Below are 21,506 nucleotides of genomic sequence, written 5' to 3' on the forward strand. Positions count from 1 at the left end.
CTTTCTGTTAGAAACCTGTTTTACCCTGATGATGTCATTGCTTTGTCCAACTTTAGCCACAGAGGACATTATTTGATGTATAACTCCAGTGACCAGTAACATGACCAGTAAAATGCAGACAACTGGTGGAGTTCCTCTTATTATTAAATTAGGCTGTTCACCAAACACGTGATGTTTCCTGTAAAACCTGTCGTGTTTCACAGAAGTGCTAATTACAGCAAAATGCAGCTACTGTTCTCTTAATGTTCCTGAAATGTTTGTCACATCACTTCTGTTACTACTGGAACATCTAACCTGAATCACTCAGATAGTCCAACTAGCCAGTGTGCAGTAACTTCAGAGTGTGTGAGCAGAGCGGTGGGTGAGCTGGTGTGCTCAGGCTGCAGTAAGAGTGAACACAAGGGTCTCCATGAACTCCCAGCATCTGAGGAGCTTAAGATTTAGTAGACTACTATTATTTTTGATGGCATTGTCACCACAATAAAAAGGTTAGCGTTAGCGCGTCACACGGCTAGCGCGGCTAACGTTCATTCTGACTGTGGGCCCACGGGTCAGAACTCTGTGGAAACTGACACGCTGAACGGCATCGAGAGAAACCTGGACTGGGCCTGTTACCGTGTTTTCGTCTCGCCTGTTGTGCTCCAGATCATTCAGTCCAATCAGACGTCTCTGTGGTGCCCTGACAGACACACAGGAGGCTTTAAAACCTTTAACATAAACACTTTAAACAAGTAACGTATGCAAACAGTGGCCTGTGAGCCTCTAACAAAAGCTTTTCCCTTTTACAGTTTACATCCAATCCTGTTATTCCCTCTTTGTTTTGTTTTTTCTGCTGTAATTAACATCAACAGCAGAATCATGTAAATCCAAATAAACACGACCTTTAACTTGTGACTGATGATGTGCATCTCAAACACAAACAGATGGCAGTCTAATAAACACAAAAACAACAACAACAACAACAACAACAGGAGCCTTACCTCCACACAGGTAACATACATGTCACATGTGCAACACAAACCCTCATCCGTCTGTATGCTCCAGTTTTATAGAATACATTTCAACATAAGTTACAGTAACTCCCTCATTATTATTATTATTATTATTATTATTATTGTTATTATTGTTGTTGTTGTGCTGATGGCCGTGTGGCAGCAGCAGCAGCAGCAGCAGAGAGCTTGTTCCTTTAAGGGTGGTGTCAGGAGGCAGAGGAGGAGGAGTGAGACCGTCTCCGCTCACTTCTCCACAGCGAGGGGACTCCGAGAATAAACAATTCCCACAGACTGCACGCTCCACACCTCAGCTCGCGCTCAGCCGCACCTCTCATTTGTTTCACATTTAAAAAGAAAAAATTCATCCGAGGCTTTTTTTTTTTTTTTCGGACTAAAATTTTATTCCTTTTTTTTTCTTTCTTTCTTTTTCTTTTTTTTTTTTTTAAGCCTCGCCATTTCTGTTTCCTGCCAAAAGTGTCGCGACCGTTTTCATTGGATTTGCCTCCTCCTGTCGAATAATAACGATGCGCCTCTCCGGCTGACTGCGCGGCGGACACCGCAGGTAGGCAGCGGGACATGAACGCACTGTCATACGTGGGGAGGATGATTATTACCGCCGGGGGGTCGAAAATACACGGGGGCGCGTATGTGGAGCGGTATAGGGGATGATAGGGTGCTTGGCGGAGGATGGGGAGGGCTGCTGGGGAGCCGTACGGCGGCCACAGGCGCATTTGGAGATAGCGCTGAAAACGCTGCATAAAGGAGAAGCGCGGAATGGAGCTGGCCGAGTGCGCTGCCCGAGCCTCCGCTTCTCCTTTCACCCACGGCCGTTCATTAGCAGCAGCCACTGCCCGGATCCTGTGTGATCAGTGAATTAGGCCTCCAACGGAGGGGCTTCTGCGTAAATGTTCATTTTCTCCTCACACACACACACACACACACAGACATCGACCGCAGCTCAATCTCCTGAAATCCTAATTGTCTGAGTGTATTTTCGGCTGCTGTCACACCAGCAGCACTGGACGGCTAATGTCACCCATTGGATTAATGGACGAGCAGAGCGCAGTGGAGGCTGGCCGTGCCCGTAGAGTTGTACTGTAGCCTCAGTACAGTGAATGTAGTTCATCACATTGGGTCAAAACAGTCCACAGCCTCCTGTCTCCGAGTAGTTTTAGCACCACCAATGGGAAACGCTTCACAGTTGCACTGGTCTGTAAATGACTGTTGGCAAGTCCTGCTCCTTCCAAAGATCCTGAAGAGGTTTACATGAACCCTGAGGCCTGGGAAAGGATCCGAGCCTTGTTTAACTCGGATCAGTAGTAAGGTTTCCGAGGCGCTGCCCTCGATGATATCAGATGGCATCTCTTCACTGTCACCATTTCTCTGGTGATTTTTTTGGGGGGTTGATCATAGATTTGCTTTGCATGTGGTGCGGTTGTCATTTCAGTAGCTCAGAGGGAGGCAGGGACACCAACCCGGAGCATGTACAGTAAACAGAGGCCAAGGTGGCTGCAAACGTTACCGAGCTGTAGTAAATCTATAACACAATCCAGGCCTTTTAATGCAGCGTGAACAGCCGTAAACTGGATTCATAGCTTCAATAATGATCCCCATTAATAGTCGCTTTGTTTTGCCTTGTTACCTCGACCGGCTCTGGAAACATGTGAACCCATGACGACTCCCTCCAGGGTCCTCGGATGGATGTGAGTTCAGTCTGCAGCCTGACACACGGCTGGTTGGAGTTGTTCTGTTGCAGCCTGTCACATCACTGTGTCATCATGTCAGATGTGTTTTGATAGATTTCAAAGTCTTCGATGTGTTTTCAGTAAGTGCCAGGGAGGTTTTTTTGAATGGCCTTTGCGTAGGTGTTCCCTTTTCTGAACCGTCCTATTGCTTCATTGGACTTTGGATCAGTGTGGAGGCAAAAGGTCGGGGGCAGAAGTTTTCTGAGTTACAGGAAGGAGGGCAGGGTACATCTCCAGTCCAGGTTCAGCGTACAAAGCTTCCCAGACGCAACCTGTTTGGATGTTGTAATATGAGGCTTAGAGAGGGTTTCGTTAATGTGCTGCCTTTCACACAAACGCTTTAACTTAGACCAACAATCTGAAGTAATGTGGAGAAAAGTCAAACTTTTTTAAAGCCTTCTAAATACCGTCTGTGTCTGGGGGTCTGCCTTTTAGCCCTTCTTTTGTTGAACATTTAAGCTGCTTAATTATTTGACCTGAACTTACACAAGATGTTCAAGGTAGTTCAGCTTGTCCTCTGTTGCCATAGATAACTAAAACCTCCACATTTAGAGCCCAACTTTCAGAGTTGCACTTTAAAAGTACTTTTGTTTGAGTGGTCTGGGCTGTGTGCTGTAACTCAGAGGATTGTCTGTATGGGATGGAGCTTGATTTGACTGAGCCATCTGCTATTGTCCAGGGAGCTGCTGTTGAGTGATGTGCAGTAGCCTGCAACAGAACCAGAGGACATTCAAATGGCCAAATGCAAATGATGTCGAGACTGCTGAACAGTCACAAGACAGGACTCTGCACTCTTCTCTCTTGTCCACTGGCTGCCTTTCATTACAGCAAATCTTATCTGCCATCCAAACAAAACGCTGCTGCTGCTGTATGAATGTGGCATGTTGTGACGTGTGTGTGTGTGTGTGTGTGTGGTTGTGGTCATGCAGGTGCGTTGTGCACATCTCTGGCAGAAGTAATTTCAGAATCTGTGCTTGTTGCTACTTGGTGACTTTCTTTTGTCCTCTCCATAATTCGGTGTAATGTGGTGTATTTTTGTCCAGGATGATGCCACAGATACAGGAGGAGCTGCCCGGGCACTTACCTCAACTAACAGCCTCTCTAACCAGCAGCAGCACGGTGCCAGCTCACAGCCCTCTGTTTGTAAATCTGTCACTCACAATAGCATGAGACACAGGGCAGACCAAATTGAGGGTGGCATCCCGCTTTTTGATTGCTGAGATACTCGGTGGAAAAAAAAAAAAAAAAAAAAACTAATGTGCAATCTACCAGAGTGTCATGCATTTACTGCAGAGTTTTTGATTTATTATAGACCTGGGAGATGCCCAGCACTTGTGTTGTTGGCCACCGAACATTGTTCAAGGGCACTTTGACAGTAGATGTTGAGGAATAGAAGTGCATTTCTCATCTACTTACAGGCCCGTACTCCGGCCCGCAGAGGATTCAAACCAGAGACCTTTGGGCCGCCAGCTCATTTCTCTAATTGTTTGGGCTCTATAACAGTGGTGTGGAGCATGCATTAAGCCAAATCATTTTATTGTTCCCTTTATTGTTTGTTTATTCAGTAGACACTCGACTAATAACAAAAGTCCGTAGCGCTGCTGTTATAGGACGGAGATTTACACCACAACAATTATGCTGTAAATTTCATTGAGGGATTGAATTAACAAGACAGAAGTCAGCGTTGTACTTGATCAGAGGTTTAAAATGATCAGTTTGCTTGTGTGTTCGTCTCCTCTGTGCCTCTTCCTCCATAACTCTGGTCTGTCAGCGGGTGATATCACGGCGGCGACGCCACAACCGGGCCGGATTGCTCAAAAGTGGAAATGTCTTGAAATGGTTATGACGAACACTCGACGGAAATGTCACGGCTTGAGTGATTAAAGTGTAAACGCACACGGACCGATGTAGCAACTGAAGCCAACAAAATTGAATTATTAAATGAACACGGATGTTAAAACTATGTCTGGAGCGCCACCACGCCGAGCCGGGCCCCAATTAGAGACGTACAGAGACGCGTGTTTACCGAGCAGGACGTCTTTATTTTTTCTCAGAATATGGTGCTACTAGAATAACGAGAGAATCCACATCAGAAAGCAGAACTACACAAGTTAGCGGCGCTTTCTGAAATGAGATCAGTGTGTGGGCAGTTGGAGCGTATTCCTCCTGTGTGCTGCTCACCAGATAGGGCTTTAGTGAGGGCTCTCAGTAATAGCAGCACTATCTCATTCAGAGACAATCACTCCGGCTCCTGTTGGTGCTTCTGTCATGAACAGAAGGCAACCAAAGTCAATGGGGCTCATTTTGATGACAAGGCAGGAACTGCTAAACGCTGCTTTAGAGCCGCGGCTCCTGGATGCAATGACGAAATGCGTGGAAGAAAGATGGACTCCTCCTCTGCAACCCCCGAGAGCTGCACTAGCCGGAGCTCATCTGTTGAATGGCTCCCCTCCCGCCTCCTCCTCCTCCTTCACCCTCACCTCCAACTCTCCGCCCCTCTGTCTTCACGCTTCACCTTGGCCTTGGCGCAATGACAGGCCCTTCAATTATCTCCACCGATTGATCGCTGCTGATTGCAATTGCCGTGAATTATTTAGACTTTGCTGAAATTGCTCACTAAATGGGAGGGAGGCTGAAAGAGCAAGATACACCAGGTCAAATAAATTACCCGTGTGAAGCATCGGCCTCTTTCAAAAACAACAGCTGTGGAAGCCTAACTGTGCCGATCAATGAAGCAGAGCAGGGAAACAGCATCGGCCTAGCTTGTACTGTGGTAACAGAGCTACCAGCTCAACACCAAATCTCCACCGTCCCTCTCCTCTGATACGTTAAGTAAAGACTGAGGAGATGTAGCGTGGAGCAGCAGACCTCCTGGGTGATGTGAGAGGAGCTGACTGTGTTCCTGGCCGGGCTGGTGTGGTCACAGCAGAGGAGAGGAATGGAAGTGACTCCCTCCCTCCCTCCCTCTGCCTCTCCTGCTCCTACAGCAGAGCTGCTGCCCCGGGGCTGTGGAGGTGCAGCAGGAAGGTTTCTCTACCGTTGTGGTGAGCGTGCAGCCAGGATGCTGCAGTCAGACGAGGGGAAAGTCTCTGCTTTGCCACAAGCAGGCCAATGTCACAGGCGTGACAGAGTGGGCGGGCTGCAAGGGGAATGAGGACAGACGCTCAGAGATAGGAGGCATGCCCGGCCTGTGTGTGCATGTGGTGGCGAAGGTCTGCCTTGTTGTCTCTCTGAAGAAACCTGGAGATAAAGACGGCAGATAGACGTCTGCGTGTTTGTGGCTTTTGCCGGCATCAGGAGGATGTTCATAATTAGGTCTGTGATATTATGTATTATGTTCTGATCCCAGGCTAACATGGATTCACACGAGCTGGTGTCACGCCTCGCTCAAACCAAACAGCCTCCGACAGACAGGACTGCTGCACCTTGTGTACTAAATGCTATTCATGCTGCCTCCAAACACATTACAGCAAAAGTCCCTGGCGTGGACTAAGAAGTCTAAGGGTTAAAGGCTAGAACAATGGGTCACAAAGTCCAGAGACTGAGGTCGACTGTTACTCAACTGTGTCTTATTTTAACCAGGTTATGTGGCAGGAGTGCAGGGGAGAAGCTGGGGCTAAGTGAAAATGCCACTCATTCCTGAAGAGTCCCTGGCCTCGTCAAGGTTAGTGGCTTGTCTTTGTAAGTTGAGGGATTGATGCATGAGCCTGTCTGGCGCTGAATTCAAAGTCCAAGGCTGTCACAGGCAGCAGCAGCTCTCCCCACCCTCCTTCCCTCCCTGCCTCCCGCCCACCCTCTCTTTTTGCAGGCTATCACAGGGCCCCGTCCTTCCCAACTTCTTAGCAGCCTGTCCTTTTGGGAACCTTGAGCAGCCCAGGCAAGGACACAGCGTCTGGTGCAGTAAGCCTGTGCAGAGAGGGAGGCTTTACGTAACGTTCTGCTTTAAACATGGGTGTATGACTTCCCTGACACGGAGCAGTGCGGTGCAGAGCTGCACAGCTCACAGCACATGTCCCCTCGGCCCCCCTGGACAAGGAGGGGGCACAGAGATCCCTGCAACTTAATTATATCTTTCTCTTTTAAAAGCTTTCGTTTGAAATTAAATTTTCCCAGGCAATTAACTAAAGAGGAGTTTTCAGAATTTATGAATGAATGATGGATATATTGCACAGGACGACAGGGGAGGGAGGAAGAGAGGGAGGGCAGAATGCATATATATATATATTTATTTATTTATTTATACACATATATTTATATATATATGCTTGGATGTCGGGTCTCTGAGATTTATTTCCATTGAGAAATCTGTGAAGTTTGGGACATTCAGGCATCATTAAACTGAAGCTGCTCTGGTATTCCTCCACCTCAGACGCCTCAGCAACACTTCTTCTGACAGTATTTGCTGATTTTCGGTGTAACCGGTGAATAAACACTCTCTTCTCGTGGCCTGACTTTGCAGGATGGGTGGAAAATGTAAGAGCCGGGGTTTCCCCACTTCCTCATGTGTTCAGAACCACATGGTCCAGAACCTGGATGCGACCCGCTGAGCGATGCTGAACCCCAAAACCCTCGTTTGGCTTGAACTGCAGTTGTGTAACTTTTTGGCTTCTAGTGATGAGCTGAATTGTTGCCGGGCAACAAGGGACCTGTGCGGGTGGCCGTGGAGAGTTGAAGCGATGCGAGTTCAGATAGATCCGCAGCACATTATCTGGGTTTCTAACCAAGGAATGTCCTAGAACCTTCCTTGAAATACCTTGCTTGTTGCGGGTTATTCCAAGGTAAATGTTTGTCATTCGAGCAGAACAACATCTCGTTAGAGCTGCGTGAGGACCAGCCTTCTGATGGCGCCCACATTCCACCTTCTTCCATTTTAAATTTGTCAATGAGTCCAACGTGACTCATTGCACTTTCAATAAATATCTTTTAACAGAACACGGTTAAATAAGTGGCACATCTCTAAATGAAAAATGAATGCACTCCCACGCCACAAAGGAAGGACCGAGGACGTTTGGCATAACCCCAGTCTTCCTCTTTCACTCAAAGTGGTCTCTTGAATTTCTGAAACATGCTGTCCTTTTGTGAACCTCCAGCCCACTTGTAAATCCATTAGTGAGGTGGCGTTATTCACTACAGTCCTCACTGCAGCCGGGTAAACAGACCGAAAGACTGTGGTTCAGAAGCACAGCTTTCTCATAACCGTGTTAGAAGGCTCCCAGTAGTAGAGAGGCCATTTGAGAGGAGATGGAGAGCGCCGGGCTGATGACTGGAGGCAGCCATATGACCTATTACTTAGGGAAAATGGACTGGTGACCAGAAGATTGCTGGCTCATACTCTGCTCACCCTCTGCCCTTGAGCAAAGGCAATTAACCTGGATTCCTCCAGTAAATATCCAGCTGTAGAAATGGAAAGAGATGTGCAAGAGTGATAATCGTGTAAGTGACTTTGAATAAAAGTGTCCACTAAGCAGGAAGATTAATACGGCTAATAGAATCATAACTTGTGTTTTCAAGTTATCAAGGACCCAGGACTGCTGAACATGTAGAGGAGGACGTGGCCGCCCCTCCCCCCGCCGCTCGCTATTTGTGCACTCTTGCATACGCACACACACATTTACAGACTTCTCTCTTTTCCTTTGGCATTAAGGCTAGAGCGTGACCTTGACCTGATTGCTGAGGAGGCTTTTTAAGTAACTCTCCAGAAGGAGATCCAATCATGTGACACCCTTCACCCAGCCTCACGAGGGGGAGGAGACGCTCGCCACAGGCCTGCGTGCTGCTACAGGCGCTGTCATTCAATTGGGTAATCACTCCAAGGTCAAACGGGGTCGAGGTCGTGTCAGACCCGGCGGTGGCGGCTCCAGCCATCCCTGCCCTGATCTGAATTTGAGAATGGCCGGCCACGAGTTTCCGCTCGGTTTGGCTGCGGTGACGAACTGTGCAGGTTTAGTCATCTTCTCAATTCTCAATCACTGATACCAGCATATGTCAGGGAAAGGTCGTTCCATGTCCAGAGTGATTCATGTCCAGGGTGAGCTGGCTGCTAGGATTTGTGTTATTGCAGTTGCCTTCGCTCACTCCCTACAGCTGCCACCACTGTTTAAACCACGCTGGCTCACTCCTGTCTCTGCTCCTGAGACTTTCTATGCTAGTATGTTAACATCGTTTGCCCCCTGGATATGTTCAGCATATGGCTGGTAAATCAGGATCCAACCTCTGCTGTTAGAGCTGCTGTAATAAACCAAACGCCTGCATAGTTAATTTTTACTTTTTCACAATATCGTGTTTTGTGTCGTCTTCACAGAACTGGACCGTTTCCTGAACTAGAACCCGGACTGTCATCGTGTCACTAGCAGCTCGGTTTTTATTTTGACCGCCCTTTTGGTAGTGATGACCAATATCATCCTGTATTTCTTTATTATAACTTGTTTTTTTTTTTTTTATAGCGGCATCCAGGGAGCTGCAGTTTATTGATAAAAGTGAAATGTGTGCAGCTAAAGTTGCTAAAATTTTACATTTATTTCAGTGGAAAAGAAATTCAAAAATGGCCCTTTCTGCTAAAACTGTAACTCATACTGCAATATCTCTTATTTATTTAAATATGGTTATGCCCTTTTGGCGTCTAAGGCAATAATTAAATATTATTCACAAGCATGACTTTTGCTTTCCCACAATTACATGAAAAGGACCAATATTATTGTGTAAACTGCTCTGCTCTCGTAGAAAAAAAGCGCATGTATATAAAATAACTTGACATCAGAAGCCAAAAATAAGTCTTTTCAGGGTAATTTTTAGTCTCGTGCGTCTCCAGTTGTTGCACTAGAGGCTTCTCTGTGCACAGCTGCCTGCTAGCGTCGACTCTGTGATGTTTTTAGCTCAAATTAATGAATTATAGTGTCTGTTGATGAGCAAGTGAGGAGTTTGGGTTATGATTTTACCTCTACTAGATGCTCTGAATCGAGTTTCATTCTGACAGAACGATGTCCATATGATCAGGAACACAACACGGAAGTGAAAGCACTTCGCTGATTATTTAAAAGTGAAAGTGAAATATATTGGACGTAATCACGCGGCCTTAACGAGACGAGTCGTCGTTGCCGTCGCCTGGTCATGTCAGCAAAGGCACCGTGTGATGAATCCTAAAACGCTGCTCCAACTCTAGAAATAATAAAAAATGACTCGGTGCAACTTCTATCAATTTTAAAGAAGCTAATGGGATGATTTGTTGTGATCCCCTGGTAATAAACATAATATTGTGCGCTACATGAAAGACGTCCGGGCCACACGGGGGATCTGGGGCAGCTATACGAAGAACTAAGACTAATTTCGCATCTTGTTTTCTCAGAATGGACTCTTTCCCACCCTCCATGGAGCCAAGTAGCACTAATTCTCATATATTGTGCTCCACGCTGCAGCGTTATTAGAAAACAGACGAGACGCACCGTGTTTGGACTGATCTGGAAGGACTACGGTGTTAGAACAGGTTCTGAGGAGATAAGTGATGCAGATACGTCCTGCTTCTACAGCTTACTATTCTGTTTGAAGGTTCAGGATTACACATCGACCGCCACGGTTTAATCAATACGATACAGATTATTGGTAATCGAGGAGGCTGATAATCAATACTTGGAGCTGCTGTACATTTACAGTACGAATGAAAATCTTGTTTTCAGAATTCAGAACAACAAAAAGTGCAACACGAAGTTTAATTTAATTAAAAGATGCGTTTCCAGCTTCTGTCCGTCAGCGTTAATTGGCTGTTAATCACGAGGTAACCAGGCCGTCACAGAGGCTGCATCAGAGCAGCTGATTGTTGGATAGATTTATTTTATCAGGAATTAAAAATTAACGACACAGATAGTTGGAGAAATGCAGCGTATTGGATGTGATAATCCGTCAGGTCGATGAACGCTCAACCTGTACTATTTGAAACCAGTGCCATGAATAGTTTTTATTTTTCATTTAACCTCATACACAGCTCAGTAAAGAGAAACACCCTGAATTAAACCACTGTTTGTCTTTAAAGTAGCACCATGTCTCTGAGGTGCATTAAAAGTTCTTCTAGTCTCAGACGGGCCGAACCATTTGCTGGTTGATTTTCAGAACAATCAGACGGCTCATGATGATGATGTTGCACAAACGCTTCAGGTGCCTAAAACTTTTGAACAGTTGTGCACAAAGCGCTGCTGGAGTTCATGGAAACCATCACTCTGTATAGTTTCACGCTTAACTTCTGTGCAGCCGAGATTTCTTCAACAAATATTGAAATCTTAATTCCGTACGTGTTTATTTAGATTTTTTATTTTTTTTAATCAGGGCTGGTCCCCCAGTGGGTCTCAAACCTCAAATCCTGGTAGCGCACGGCTCTCCCCTGTGGTCCCAACACCTCGTAGGCTCTCTTGATTAAGTGCAGACAGTTGTCTTGTTAGACAGAACTTAAATGAAGGTGATCACCTGCCAGGATGTGACATTTAAAATCAGACATCAATTGCTGCCCGCCTGGATACACCTTTTAGCGCACACACACACACACACACACATTAGAGGAACCTGTAGCTTTCATAATAATTTGGTTGATTTTCCAGCGTCATCCAATCAGATGAGCTCCTCTTGTGTAACCGTATCATGTCCAAAGGCGGCAGTGTCACTAACTCATATGTCGTTTTAAGTTAAGCCTTGTTTGGGTTATAAAAGGGAATGGAAGCTACAGTAAGCTTGTGTAATGTGTGTGATCTTTTTTTCTCCTCACACACACCCTCTCTCACACACACACACCTAGGGTTATCACAGAGGAGCTGCATGCTTCTTGTGTAACTGTGTTTACACGTCCAGGGCTGGTGCTGGCACAGGAGCCAGACGAATGTGGTTTATCCAGGGCCTCTCTCTCTCCCTAAGCCACCTTCCCTTCCATTCAGCGTTGACCTTGGTGCTCACGAAGAGGCAGGGCTTGACCTACATCCACCCCCTTAACTGGAACTAGAACCTCCACCAACCCCCGCCGAATAAAGAGACCTGACACCCTATTCTACTTTTTCCAACGGCCATTTTCTCCCCTCTGGTCTCTGCTCATATTCTGTGCACTTTACAGGATGCATAGCGTAGCTTTTTTGCAGCGTGTCTGGCAGCACGGGGGAAAGTGGAGCAGCGGACTTGGTAGCTCGTCTCTGAGGCACCAACATGTCTGTGTGCACTAGGTCACCATTAGCACGCAGAGGCTTAGCACCGAGCTGGTGAGAGTTTAGTGGCAGGTCAACCCTCCTCTGGTTTTTAAAGTGTCAAACTGTGGCTGATGCAAATGAGCACACACGCAAACACATGTAGCCGCCGCTCGCATCTGGTGGGACTAATGCTCCTGTATGGGCGCACTGTGTGACACTGGGGCGCTAGCATACGGCCCGGTAATGCTCGGACTTCTTCCACCAGTCACGCTGTGGTTTTAAAAGATGTGTAAAATCTGTGTAAGTCCCACAGTAACAAGTGGCTCAGAGCAGCTATTAAAACAAAAAGAGAAAAAAGGCGAGGTAGCGCGCTGTAGCTGCAGCACAACGGCCGGGTTCAGTAAGGTAAAAGGTTTTTAAAAGGTAATAATTAAATGTCAGTCTCACTCCTACAAATATAGCTCTTGAACAGAAGCTAAACAAAGGTTGCTAAGCGACAGCGAGGCACCAGTGAGTGATGAGTGATGATTTTTGGCAGCCGCATTAATATTTAAATTAGCAGTCAAAGGTGTGCGTTGATTAGGTATTTCACAATGGCTTCAAACAGGAATCCAACACGGATACAAAGGCCGTCGCAGAACTAACTGTCTGTTTTCTAAATGAATGAAACTCTCAGCTGTTGTCAGAAGAACGTGCAGAGCCGCGGCTAATGTATGGAGGGATTACAGAAGCAATGCATGAGCGAGCGTGGCTTAATGAGGGACGGGGTTGCATGAGAGCGCCGTGCGTGATCTCAGATATATCATGAGCTGTCCTAAGCAACACAGAGGCATTCACAGGGACCAGTGTCATGCTACCAGGCATTAGGGCAGCCCCTGGCTCGGTTAGCCCACTAATGCCTCCCCTAGCCAGGAAAGGCTCATAATTTTTCAGGCTGGATGACATGTCATACCTTCATGGGTGTTAAATGACTGCGAAAAGCAGTGTGTACGTCTGTGTTTAAATAAGGCAGAGGATCCCATTTAGCATTCTGAGTAAGACATGAGATAATGACCACCGAGAAGAGGAGATGAAGAAATGGAGAAGTGGACCTGTAGGTGGTGTTTAACCTCAGGAGCATTTGTTGTATCGAGGCGTGGGAGGGTTTTTGCCAAACATACAGCGGGCCAGCTGATAAGGGTCGTCTCTATTCCAAAGGCCACGGCAGCACAGCGGACTGATCACAGACAACTCTCTGAGTCTGTCTTTTTTAACTTCTTTTCTTCCTTTGTTTCCCTCCCTCTCTCTCTCTCTCTCTCTCTCTCTCTCCCTTTTACTGTCTCCCTCGATCATGCTCTGCACAACTCCTTGCACGATCTTAGGGAGGGGAAAAAAAAAAAAAGAAGAAAAGTGGGTCAGGGCGACCTATTTTTTTTCCCACAGTTCACGGAGGCAGAGGGTGGCGGTGTTATCGTCAGTTAGACGAGGAGCAGGGCCTGATGGGGAGGCAGGGCCTTGTCGCGAGACGCAGCCACTCAGAACTGGGTCAGCAGCAGAGGCTACGTCTTGTAAACGGCTTGTCATACCGCGGAGAAAAGCTGCAAATGAACCATAGATTATACGCCCCAAGCTGAGCACTGAGGTCTCTCCTCACTCCCCAGCCCCACACTTCAAAAAACACATAGTATAGGGCTTACAGTAGCGCGGGAGTATCTGAGGCGCTGCCACCTCCTATAAGTTCCTCTCTTCCCCTCTCAGTCTCCAGTAATAGCGTTTGATTACTGCAGTCAGACCTGACAGGCTCAAAGCCCGAGACACACATGCTTTTAAGCAAAGGATCTTTTCACATTTCTCTTTCTCTGACATGCGGGTTGCTGTTTTCTAAATATAGCCCACTTTCTCCCAGATTTGCTTGACTTTATTCAGGTCAGGTTATTTACTGTACCGAGTTCAACTGTGGTTTAGAAATGAGCAACACACATGCTTATTCAGCTGCAATGACCCCTTTGCAAATTATCTGTGTCAGAGGCAGGCGTGTGGATTGATAATTTGCTTACATGATTGTGATGTTTTTCCTTCTAACTAGAAATGTAAAAAAAAAAAAAAAAGGAAGCTGTTGTTTAACTCGTTGTGGTGCCGCCAGAACCAGACGGATCGTTGATGTTTGGTCGAACAGGACTTCGCGGTGGGTAAACGTTGCTCGAGTAGATTTTTGGAAAATTGCCCCGAAGCCGTGGGGAAGGAATTATCCCCAGTCAACATATATTTTTGATATTGATTTCACACGCGCCACGCCGTCGCCCGTCCTCTCGTAGCCTTTGTGTCTTCCCGCTGCGTCTCAGACAGACAAAGCAGGATAAACACCGGGTTTGATCTCCTCCTCACAAATAATTGCTGTGGCTGTTGTAGTGAGCTAAGACCTTTAGAACTGAAAATCGGGGCTTATTCTGGCATCGGGGTCCGCTTATGGAGCAATGCAATTTTCAGGCAGTAGAGCTCACTCATATTTCACTATGTGGAACAAATCTGCCTGTAATGAATCTCTCAGGACACTGTGGTGCCTCCACAACCCAGGCTGCTTTCTGGCTCTTCTGCAGGGGGGGGATCTATAGCGGGCCTTTTAATATTTCAACACACCCATCTCCCTGATATGAGAACGAGATGTTTGGTTTTTGATGGGAGCAAATAAACAGGTTCAGTGTTTCCTTTCCTCTATCAGTCCCGGCTAATGCTAATCATGTTGGTTTCGCTCTGTGTAAAAACAGCCTTATTAGCCAAGGTGTCACACTAACAAACATAACATAATATCCCGAGGTGGGGCTAAACATGGCGGGGGATCGGATTAGCGGCAAGACTCCGTGTTAGTCCGCGCGCCCGGCTCTCCTCGGTGCCACGGCTGCCGAGCCCTGCCACTGCCGGGCAGCAGACCTGTCGTATGTTATTCTTAGCCCCAGAACTTCATGTCTCTGTGCAAAAGCCCCTTAACACTAATTGAGGAGGCTGCTCGTGGCTCATGTCGCTCAACGACAGTCTCTGAGGGGGCGTGTGCGTAGCGCCGTCTGTCTTTCTCCGAGTGTATTTGTGTGTGTGAAGGTGAGACATGCTGAGCGGTAAACCAGTCAGAACCTGTACCCGGCCACTCCGGCCAGTGTTGTGTTGGGCCGTTTCTTTTTTTCTTTTTGGTGATAGGGAGCCACCACAGTGCCTTTAGCAGATGGTTTCCAGCAGGCCTGCGTATGACATGTGATAACATTACAGTTTTGAAAGGTCAGGCATGAAGGGAACCAGTAGGAGGGCTGGGAGGAAGGCCAGTCTCCCAGTGTCCACCCCTCCTATACAGTCCTCTGCACACACACACACACACACTGTTCTGCAGCGTGTGTGTGTGTTGCGTTCAAAAGCAAAGGCCTTTTATGAATTTTCAAACACCCAGTATTGAACCCATTGCTTCTAACAGGGCAATGCAAATATTTACTGTATTACTTGAACCTTGGTGGCCTGAGTCTCGGCTGCAGGGAGGGTGCCGCAATATTTGCCTGCCGATAAAACCCTTCTTTGTGCTTTTACAGTTGACTCTGCTCAGCTCTCAGGCAGAGGCAGAGTTTGACAGTGCACAGCCAGACTTTGGACCGTGGACCACGGTGTTTACTTTAGAAAATCAGAGGTCTTCGCTGGGACCCAGCAGGTCATCATCAACCTGTCAAAACACCAGCTCTGAATAGCCGCCCCCTCTCTAAGTCCGAGAGCTGTGATTGGCCGGCGAGCTGACGCTCATCCTTGGAACCGGGGCTGGGATGTTTGTTTTGAAGCTACAGGTCACCGTGTGCCGGTGGCTCAGAGCGGGCCGAGGAGGAAAACAGTCTGGAATTTCCCTGTACGTAAACAACACCTCTGGCGTGGTGGACGGCCGCCTCATCACACAGGTGTATTCCATAAAGCACCCCCCACTCCCACCACTCCACCCCCCAAGCCCCTTTCCTGAAATGGCACAGGGCTTGTGCATGAAGGAGGAGGAGGAGGAGGAGGAGGTTTAAAAATAAATCCGTGCAGGCCGGTCAGACATTTTGAAATTCTGTTTCTATCTCAGTCTGATAGAGAGGTTAAAGATACAGCATCCTGATAAATCTCTTCCCACCAGGGGGAACAGATAAGGAGTGGCGTAGATTGAATAAAAGAGCTGAGGAGAAAGGGGGAGGATAGGTGCGGGGTTGGGGGGTAGGAGGAGGGCTGAGATGTCTATCAGGCCGCGTGAAGGTTTTTTTTTTTTTTCCCTTTTTTTTTTTTTTTTTTTTTTTTTTTTTTTTTTTTTTTTTGTCTTGCAGATCCAGTTCAAGGGCGCCCGCAGGCGAGGCAGCTCTCGCTCTTGCCGTGCCAACGCTGCTGCTCAAGGTCATATGAGCCAGCCCTGTGACATTAAAGAGGAACAGGAAAGGGGGACGGCGAGGGAGGGAGGGGGCGCACAAACCATCAACCACACACACACACACACACACACACACACACTGGCATGTGAATTGAGTTGTGAGGGGGGAAAGTAGCCTTTAACTCCTCAAGTCTTTCCTGTGACTTTCTGCGCCGGCGTCTGGGTCTACAGTGGATTTTGTGAGGGCAAGAGCTTTTTAAGGGCAGTAATGAGAGTGTCTTATTCTCTCTGCACAGAGCCAAGAGATGCTTGGCTAACTGCTTTGTAGTTGCCAGCCACACATACAGCCGATGTTTGTGTGTGTGTGAAAGGGAGAGAGAGGGAAAGATGGAAGAGAGAAGAGTCACTGTGATAAACCTCCGGGGAGGGAGGTAGAGAAGAGAAAAAAGGTCTTAAAGTTATTTAAAGGGACAGTGATCCAATGGCAAGCGTTCTTCAATTCTGGGCGAGAGCTAAAGTGAGTTGAAGCTTTAGTGAATTTTGCCTCTTTCGACCAATCAGAGCGCGCACGGCGGCGGCGTGCGGGGCGAGCGCGGCGCATCAGCAGGTGGTTTCAGATGGGAAGTGGAGCTGTGGTCACACATCCAGGCGTGTGGGGTTTTTAACTGTTGCTCTTACTGTAAGTCACACGGATTTCCAAATTCAGCTCAGCACCTGCAACGTGAGCGCAGACACGTTATGTCAGAGCTGCACGGCGACGCTGTCCTGATTGGAGCAGGAGTGTTTCCTATGGCGGGGAGGATGCACACCAGTGACAACAAGCCTTCAACAATCAGTGTGGCTGATAGCGGCTGAATTTCATTTAGAAATTTAAAACATAAAACATGCCATAGTAGCAAATTTTACCTCGTTTCTTTAACTAATAGCCGGCAGTCAGTAATCATATAGTTGTTATCTGACTTACGGACAGTTTTCCATCTGCTGACAGAGCTACCTTTAACCAACAGCATTTGTCTTCTGCCGCCTGATTGGCTCACGTTTAAGTTATCACCCAGCTGTCTGAGATGATTCGACTCTTCTTCAGAGCGCCGGACAGAAGCAGCTACGTGACAGAAGTCTTTGTCATGGTGCCCTGTTGCCAGCTAAACCTGCAGAATGCTTCCAACTCGGAGCCCAAGTGGCATCCTTCAGCGGTGGCTCATTAAACAGTTGGAGGCTAATCTACAATTTTCTGATATATTCATGAAATCAATTGATTTGTTGCTGATCTTTATACCTCATGTGTGTGCATGTGACCATCATGACATGTGACCTGTAAAAAAGTGTAATTATCAGTTGTGTATGTTTGATATTTCAGGTTGGAAGCATTTTTTTGTTATCAGCTTTTCTTAGTTGCTTGCTGACAGGTGAACTAGTTGTGATGGTTCCTAGCATATTTATTTATATGTCGTCTAGTTGTCAGGGACGATGGGTTCTGCTGGTTCTCTAACAGAGGTTTATAGGAATGTAAAAACAAAACAAAAGCTGGCATAGTATTATTAATTATCTGAAACATTTGGGCTCCGTTTTGTTGTGTGTTCTGATCTCATCACCATCATCATCATCATCATCATCACAGACACGAGCCCATTGCTGCGTATCATGGACAGCGAGCAGGAAGTGCTGTCGTGTACTCAGCGTGGACCGACTAGCTCATCCACTTTTTGTTTACACTGCCGTCATGTGTTCACTCGTCAATCAGGTATCGGCTTGCGGTGCCCATTACACCGTGTGAGAACAATGTGTTGCGCTGCAGCAGCACCCGGCTGCACCTATCAGGGCCGCTGTGGGTTTGGACGCGCCCTTCAGCCTCGGGACCCGGGTTCAAGTCCTCGTTTGTGGTGCTGAACGCTCCACTGAAGCCTGAGGGGCTCGGCTTCGTAGCCGACCTCTGACCTCGGCGTGAACGTGGAGGGTTCCTCTGTCGTATTAATAACGGGATTCAATCATTATTTCATGCAGCTCAATTTAGCTATCAGAGAGTATTATTCCCCTGGACTGGTGGAGTTTTTATCTCACGCTTAGCCAGAAATTAGAAGGAGCTTTTCATCTATTATTTTACACCAATATACAACTATTGGAAAAGAAGTACAAGGTGAATGTAATGAGGGATGATTTTTGGACAGAGATAAGGCTATGTTTTCTGGAACAGAACTAATAGCCCTACTATCATCTAAATTTCCCTCGTAGATGTAAAAGTACAGGGAGACATTGTATGAGTCCACAAAGTCAGTCTCCCAGGCCGCTAATGGAGCTGCTTCAGGCTATGCATCAATATGACATCACAGATTACAATCTTTAGACTTTGGGAGCACTTTAGGTACTTTCAGTGCTGGAAGAACGGAGCAAGAACTGGCCGACAAAACACTGAGTCATTATAATAACAATCACGGAGATGGGTGGAGCCGCGCCGCGATACGGCCTGACAGAAATTACAAAAGAGCGCCCGCGGGGACTCGTGGTGACTCTGTGGGACCTGAGGGAGGCTCTGCAGTGACGTTAACAACAGGCCTCGTGGTGCGTTTGGTCACATATGTTATCACAGGATTGTTTTTCATGTTACACTGATCCACAGATTAAAGTATGTTTCATTTACATGGCTGCAAAATGCAGTTAATGCTGAAATTAAGTGAACAAAGTCAGTGTAGTATGTTGTAAAATGACTCAAATAAATGAGCTATAGTGTCATGTATTAACTCTAAATAGAGAGATAGGCTTTGTCTTTTAGTTAAAATGAACAGAAACACCAACATTGTGTTTATAAGTTACCTAACAACAGCTGATTATTACACATTACTCACCTGAGCACATCAAAACTATTGTACTACTTATCATTTAGCCAGTGAACAGCCTCTCTAAACCACTCCAGACCCTCCACGCCGAGTAGAAAACAAGAAACGAGGAGGGACTGGTTGAGTTATCACCAGCTAGCTCAGCCCCGGCGCCGTCCAGGAAACCTGCAGGTTCCCATCATTTTAAATACGCTGAAAGAAGCTGCTGCTTGGAAGCTTCCTCTTAAAGGCATCCAAAAGAGCTTTTTGCTTTAAATCAGATCTGGTTTTGCACTGGAGAGCTCTGCGGTGCTGATTCCGGCGGTCGGACACATTCGTCGTGTCGTGGCAACAACTGGAAGACGCTGCCAGCGGAGGACCAGCTTCTGGTCAAGGTCGTCCTCTCTGGAGACAGAATGTTTCCAACAACTGCTGCTGGATTTCTGTTTGAGACCAAATCCTCCTTTTTCGGTGCGTCGCTGCCGTTCATGAGGAGGCTGCATGTCAACAAACGCTTTAAAATATTTACATCTATACAGCGTTTAATGAATGTGTCAGACCACTGCCCAGCGGCCCTAAATTAACAACACTGGTATAATTACCTACATGTATCTGTACTGGTTATTACACCAGTATGTGGAAGCTCTTTAACCCAAATGATATTTTATATAATATCATAATAGAATTATTGTTATGCATGAATCTTTAAATTTACTGTTTACAAAAAACAACTGAAAAAATAGTGAACCGCATTATTTCTTGATGAAGATTTCAAATTCTAGTTCTTTACCTGCATCCCTGCTTTAGTGGTCGAATGTTGTGCTTGTTTATTTCCAGTGGCTCAGATTTGGGTATTAAAAGATGAATTCAGTTTGAATTTAAATCACTTCATGATGCTGGATGGTCTGTATCTGTGTGTTTTAATGTGTGTAGATAAAGAACCTTGAAGCTGTCGTAAACGTTCTCAGACTTCTTCTTTAACAAAATGTCGACCATGTGAGTCTCGTTTTCATGTTGGGCAGCAAAAGAAAAGAAAAAGAAGAAATTGTGACATGATATGTTTGAATTAATTTGCCTTCTTATGCGTCCAATGTGACCATCATGTAGTCCCGTGGCTGATGGTTCAGAACAAAAGGACGACTTTTGGATCACAGAAAGTTCCTCCCCCCCTCACCCCGTATCAAACTCCTGCAACAAGCACATCCAGGACTGGTCTGAGTGGGAGGCCTGATGTTCAACAACCAGCTAACAGAGCGTTACTGGGATTAACTGCTGAGTTTGAAGGGAGCTGGTAAACAGCACCGGGTTTAGACTTTGCCACAAAACTCAGACAGAATATGAGCGTTGATATGTTGGAAAAAGTGGCTCCAAGTGATGAATAATAAATTGACATTCAAATTGCAGCAGAGAGTCCTTTCTGTGGAGAGCTGCTCAGGGGACTTCACTGTTTATCCCCTTTGCATGCTCTAACTACATTAATGGAACAATATTCGTCTCCTGCCTGCTTCCTGTTCGGTCTGCGTGCAGGTTGGCGGTGAGGCGGGGAGGACGGGTTTACCCCAGACACCTGTAGCCCGGTGGCAGCCTTCCTCTGGGGTAGAGCAGCATATGTATCCAGCCTGTATGACATCTAGTCTAAGTCCCTATGAACTGTACTTTCTACTCAGACGGGATTTACCGGATAAGTGTCCCTCGTACTTGTGACGCAATCCTTTTGAACACTAACCACTCAAAGCTGGATTTAAAGCTCCACTGAACCCTGATGAACTTTGACATTTAAGGTGGAACTAAGGAAGAAGAAGAGCGTCCTGTCTCTGCCGTGGCCCGGCCCGGCCCGGCCCGGCCCGCGGGCCGCTCCATCACACCTGTTCGTCACCCAGCTGGCATGGAACCATTTTGACTCTTTCTTTTGATTAAACGAAAAAGCATTTAGACTAAACAATCAATAGGTACGGGCCTGAGTCCTGAATCGCTCTGGCATAAATCTTGCCGGTGGCTGGCGTGGAGTCGTCTCTGTATCATTTTTGCTGATTAGTTTTCCCATTACTCAAAACAGATGTGTTTGCTGGTGATGAATGATCCAATTATGGGATATTTGTCACCCATTTGATATCTGCTGCTAGTCTGCGACTGTAAAGAGTTTCCGCGTGGCGCTGCCTCCCCGGTCCACTCTGGCTCGGTACTTGTTGACCCGCTCTTTGGATTGGTTGGGACGGCCGCTGGCTCTCCCCGTGGCGCTTCTAGCAGCACCAGACGCCTCTCCCCCGATCGCCTCGTCGGTCTGGAGGCGCCCAGCGGGATGCTCGGCGCTCGAGAAAAGTCGGCCGATCGTAAAATTTTATCTAACTGTTGTGTGGTCGTAACTCTGCCGGCCGTCGTGTCGACGCGCCGCCGATAGCCGTCATACATGTCTAAACTGTGGCTGACCCCCTCCACACACACACACACACACACACACACAC

At 46.9% G+C, this 21,506-nt stretch overlaps 1 protein-coding gene across 1 annotated transcript in view; it reads left to right on the forward strand.

Moving 5' to 3' along the window:
• Positions 1 to 1,280: 1,280 nt before the first annotated feature.
• The window catches only part of nrip1b (nuclear receptor interacting protein 1b), a 36,850-nt gene continuing 16,624 nt past the window's right edge, over positions 1,281 to 21,506 (forward strand). Inside the window, exon 1 of the mRNA XM_008290632.1 lies at positions 1,281 to 1,554. The gene's annotated coding sequence lies outside the window, so the exon portion shown is untranslated. The remainder of the gene's footprint in view (positions 1,555 to 21,506) is intronic.

The sequence above is a fragment of the Stegastes partitus genome, unplaced genomic scaffold (genome assembly GCF_000690725.1).
Source record: "Stegastes partitus isolate 25-593 unplaced genomic scaffold, Stegastes_partitus-1.0.2 Scaffold687, whole genome shotgun sequence".
In the NCBI taxonomy this organism is placed as follows: domain Eukaryota; kingdom Metazoa; phylum Chordata; class Actinopteri; family Pomacentridae; genus Stegastes; species Stegastes partitus.